We start from the raw sequence: 6,120 nt of genomic DNA, 5'->3' as shown, positions 1-6,120 counted from the left end.
CACTTGTTATAGATGGGGGTAAATTTGGTATGAGAATGATTTTATGATAATTTTCCCTCCATCTAAAACAAACGCAGCATGTAGAAACCTAAATATGATTTTCTGAAAAAAAAAAATGGTCAAAGTTTCTTCTGTGTTCAAAGTAACCCCAGTTTACGGTATGAACATAACAGAGAGAAACAGAGCGAGCACACTTTCCTGAGCAGCTCCAGTAATTTGAATTTAATAGGGCTAGAACTTGGGAGCTCAAAATTGTAGACTATTCCGGAGCTATGCTGTTGGTAACATGAAGCTTTCCATTATTTATAGGTATATTATTTATAATTAGGTATATTATTTATGTTTTATTATTATTGTGTGAAATTATATTGTGTATTCTTATTGTATTGTATATAAAATTGCAGGCCTATTGTGTATTGTATAATTGTATTGTGTATTGCTTATCATTTCTTTATTGTGTATTGTTTATATTGTGTATAACACTGCCACCGGGTGCATGCCCACTTACAGTGTAAATAAATACATACATACATACATTGCAGACACATTTTTCAAGGTTATAATTTCAACTACTATTCTAATTGCCTAACATTTTCATCACAAATTAAAAAAGAGACCCTGGCTTTTATTGTTTTATATGAATTTAGTGTCTCTTAATTTTTCTCCATGCAATAAATAATTATTCAGCATCAAATCTCGCCTGTCTATCGGTGAATCCAACATAAGTTTCTTCACGACACATTACATAAACATAATTTATCACAATACAGCTTCGGGTACTTACAGATTTCTTATTGTATTTTCGGAAAAAAATGTAATGAAAAGCAAAAATAATTCTCAGATTATTGTGTTACTTAGAACGATTAAGCACATAGCACTTGTACCACAATATTTTAATAATGTGTTAATATTGAGTGTAATACAATATTAATATTGTTACACAAATACCTCATAACTTTCCAAATCAAAGCCTTCTTGGATATGGTAAAAACGTGATAGTCGATTGTTTGCATCTCTATAATTAAAATCTTTTAATAAAAAACACGTAATATGGAAATGAACGTGTCTAACGAAATGAAGATAAATGTGGGATACAGAGGAGTGCGCAAATAAATGTGTTTTTTTTTTGGTATAAATCTCCTTCAGAGATATTAGGAATGCTTCAAGAAGCTTATGGTAAAACAGCAATGAAAAAACGCAGGTCTACAGTATGTTTTTGGCATGAACATTTTTCTGAAGATTATCTTTGATAATGCGACAACGAATATCACACAAAAACAACAGCCATTTTGGACACAACAACAACAATGACTATGATCATGAAACTTCTCCTCAGTGCTTCTACGCATTAGTCACGACTTCTAGGAAGACAGGCTACGGCGCGACATCATAGTCTTAACATGCCAACATTGAACAAATTTATATACAAATGCACGTTTAACATGAGTTTAATATGGCAATTCTTTTGTTTTTGAGAACTTTGAACATGTCCATCAAGAGGTGCAGGGACTAGCCACACAAGGAAGTGTTCGGCGAATTGATATCATTGCCATTAAGAACAACTCGGCATACATTCTCGATCCCACCATCAGATTTGAGACACATGCAGATCAACCGCATGAGGTGGACAGTGAAAAGAAACGCATCAATGAACCAACAATCCCGTTCTATAAAGATACAGTAAATATAACCTGTCCCACATTGATGTAATAGGTCTGATGGTGGGAGCACGAGGTACCATACCCTCCTTCTTTGCCAACAAATGTAAAAACATGGGGCTAACATACAGTATTGTGAAGAAAATAGCCATTAATGCCCTCAAAGGATCGATTCAGATATTGAGAAATCATTTGTATGGGAGTGATAATGGAAATTTCAAGTTATCTTAACCGATGGCTGTTGTGGTTTAGATATCTATGCCAATCAATCCGTATTATTATTTTTCTCGCGACATTCAAATCATTCTACCCTATCTGATGATATCCCCCCCCCCCTTTCTTAACTGCAAATGAGCACAAACGCTACTTAGGTATACATTTTTCTGACATTTTGCATATCTGATTCCCTAACCGTTTCTAATGTGCATCATTTTACCTTTTAGGTGTGTTTCCAAATTATATGTAATACGCTTTGTCAAATCTGGCAACCTTTTCATAAGGGAAGCTAAATTTATTATTATTATTATTATGATTATTATTAGACGATTGTCAAGATGGCCGTGACGAGACCATGATAACCACGTGACTCCAATTCGTGCCGAAGCCTATAGAGGCGTTAGCTACACGTAGAAGAGACTATCAGCGAATAGGGATTACAAAGAATGGACACTGAGCGAATTTTCCTGTGTTTTGTTTGTGTGTGCGCCGGCGTTTAGTTCCACTTTCAAGCGCTAGAGGTTAGTGTAATCGAGCACACGCTAAGATAATAATTGAGTATAGAGTTGAGACACAGGATCCAAACATCGCCTACCTTATTGCATAATCCAGTAACGCTTCGCTTCAATTAAATTCAAGTTAACAGCTTTTCCTTATTTCTCAGTGACAAACTAGTTGTAATAATAATTGTTTATATTTTATATATATAATAAATTATATTATAAAATAATATAATACGTTACAAAATTATGTATCAAATTCGTTTAATATTTGTATACAATATAATATAGGTATATGGTTTTACTTCTCATAGGAGTTTTGTTTTTCCATTTTCAGCGCTATCAAATCATTACATATTTTAATTGTTGATGGGGATCAACGTCTCAACTCTCATTATAAAGGAACTCTAGAGTTTAGACATTACAGTTAATGACGGATTTATTATTTCATCGGTCCAATTTATTTTATTTCAGTACATAATGTACCTAGATGTATTAATTGTATCTTTTATATTTCCGCTGTGTCGACTTCTAGCCGGTGTGATGTCAGTGGCAACTCATGGGAGAAAGCAGAATCTCACGCTCAAACTGGTTTGGAGGTCATTGAAATCAGTCCTGCTACATCAAAGGTACCGACGCGAAGTGTCCATACTGTATAATATCTATACGTAGAGGCTACGGCACGAATCTGAGTCACGTGGTTATCATGGAATAGTCATGGCCATCTTGACAATCGCCTAATATAAATACATGTTCAAAGTTCTAAAAAACAAAGGAATTGCCACATTAAACTCATCTTGAACGTGCATTTATATGTTACGGCTAATGACCGAAAACCGGATAATATGAAGACTGTCCGGATAATGTTGATATCATGCAACATGTGTGGAAATGGAAAATGTTAAATATTTAAATGTAAAATTGTCGATTCGGACTTCATCGGGCCAATGAGACATTATCCATTTCTTGTTTGGATGATGTCCCAAAATTAGAAGAATATTTGGAACTAAATCCGTTCATTGTTACAACGTTCAACGGTCAGTCAGTCTTCAACTCCGGTCAATCTTCCTTCAGAAGTGGCAACAAAATGTCGTGTGATTATAGCGATGTGAAAGATAAGTTTTATGAAGCTTTTGCTAGTCTGTTATCAAAAAGCGAGATGATAATTCGGCCTATTTGACTGATGATTAGGGCTAGGATTTTGATGACCTATAAATCATGAAAAAATGTCCTAAGAACAATGCATTTATGACCTAATAATCTTTCAAAAATGCCCTTAAAATGCCCTAAAAATTAATCTTACATAATTGGTTTAGTATGAAAAGAGGTTTTGTACTACCTAATATTTAGACTAATAATTAAAATTGTAGTACCAACATTTAAGTTTATTTAATTTTACACAATTTTTTCTAAGTAGTACACTTTAATTAATCATTTTACCTGATGTAGTTACCATGTTGTCCACCACAAGGCCACTTTTATCCGGAACTAGCAGGTATAGAGGAGTCTATATTGAAGGAGTGATTGGACTGATCCATTACATGGGGTGTACTACGTTAAAATCGCAATATTTGTGTAGAAAAACGATTAAAATAAAACACAAAATAATGGGTATTAATGGACAAAATATGTGGAGAAAATATCAAAGGAAATAAACATTATTTTACATTAATAATGGGGATTTATGGCCAAAATTAAATGAAAATGTCTCAAAAATGACCGAATAAAACAAAAAATGCTCCCAAGAGCTGAAACAGGTAAAAGATGCAAAAAAAAAAATGCCCTAACAAATATGTCTTCAACACTCAGTTTATCACCTAACATATAAATACTAAAGCAGCTATGTTTCTGGCTTAATAGAAAAAAGATGCAATTTCATCAAAATCCTAGTCCTAGTAATGATAAATATCGCCAAATAATTGACCAAGATTGCGATAGAAAGGAAGAATGCGAAATGCTATGGAATGATGATGGAATGGATAAATGTTAACGAAATAATGTAGATGCCTAATATGGGGACAAAACCCAATTGCGACCCTGTCCGCCACAAGTGTCACTATGAATTTTTCAGCAAAAAAAATCCGAGGACTCACCGGGACTCGAACCCGGACCGCCTGCATAAGCATATAACTGTATTAAGAGAGAAGTTCTATATAATACTTCAATTGAATTTGGTATTCCCAGGAAACTAGTTCCATTAATTAAAATGTGTCTCAGTGAAACGTACAGCAGTGTCCGTATAGGCCAATTTCCTTCTAACGCTTTTCTAATTCACTGCAGGCTAAAGCAAGGAGATACACTGTCACCTTTGCTTTTTAACTTCGCTCTAGAATATGCCATTAGGAAAGTTCAGGATAACAGAGAGGGTTTGGAATTGAACGGGTTACATCAGCTGCTTGTTTATGCGGATGACGTGATTAGGGAAAACACGAGAATTTTACTTGAAGCAAGTAAAGAGATAGGTTTGGAAGTAAATCCCGAAAAGACAAAGTATATGATTATGTCTCGTGACCAGAATATTGTACGAAATGGAAATATAAACAATGAAATTTATCCTTTGAAGAGATGGAAAAATTCAAATATCTTGTAGCAACAGTAACAAATATAAATGACACTCGGGACGAAATTAAAAGCAGAATAAATATGGGAAATACCTGCTATTATTCGGTTGAGAAGCTTTTTTCATCCAGTCTGCTTAAAAAATCTGAAAGTTAGTATTTATAACACAGTTATATTACCGATTGTTCTGTATCGTTGTGAAACTTGGACTCTCACTTTGAGAGAGGAACAGAGGCAAAGGGTGTTCGAGAATAAGATGCTTAGGAAAATATTTGGGGCTAAGAGGGATGAAGTTACAGAATGGAGAAAGTTACACAACGCAGAACTGCACGCATTGTTTTCTTCAACTGACATAATTAGAAACATTAAATCCAGACGTTTGAGATGGGCGGAGTATGTACCTAGCAAGTATGGGCGAATCCAGAAATGCATATAGAGTGTTAGTTGGAAGACCAGAGGGAAATATACCTTTGGAGAGACCGAGACGTAGATGGGAGAATAATATTAAAATAGATTTGAGGTGGGATATGATGCTAGGAACCTGAATTAATCTTGCACAGGATAGGGACCGATGGCGGGCTTATGTGAGGGCGGCAATGAACCTCCGTGTTCTCTAAAGCCATTTGTCAGTAAGTACATGCCATGAAAGCTCATGGATGCATGCAGGTATAAACAGTTCCATGCTTTATCACAGTCTAGTATATACAGTCACGAAGCTCAATATGTAATAAATATGCATCCATAGATAGTTGCTAACCATTAGGATCGCTACTATTGCCTCATTACAGACAATGCGAAATAATACCTGCACAGTCTATTGTTCCTAGCAACCTCACAACTCAAGCTTCGTGACTGTATATACTAGACTGTGGGTTTATTAACTCCGCCACCACCACCACCAGGGCTTTCCAGTCCGTAGCCAGTCGCTACGCCGCCTTCTTCTTCTCTTTCTCTCTCTATTGGTAACACGCAATAAATTGAGACTCGTACACTATGACTGTTTTACACCTAGCATGGCCTATAGGCTGTGCATATCGTTTCAGTATCGAACAGGGGAAATCGAAAGGGACATTTCCGGGAAGGAAAACCTCAGCATTGGTTTCCGGCCTGGAAGTCTCTTTAATTAAACCTAAATTATTCTTGAACTCCGTAAAATTTAGTTGATTCGGATCTCTGTGTATCACAAT

This window comes from Periplaneta americana, chromosome 1 (assembly GCF_040183065.1).
Source record: "Periplaneta americana isolate PAMFEO1 chromosome 1, P.americana_PAMFEO1_priV1, whole genome shotgun sequence".
Taxonomy (NCBI): Eukaryota; Metazoa; Arthropoda; class Insecta; order Blattodea; family Blattidae; genus Periplaneta; species Periplaneta americana.
Note: the sequence above shows the minus strand (reverse complement) of the source record.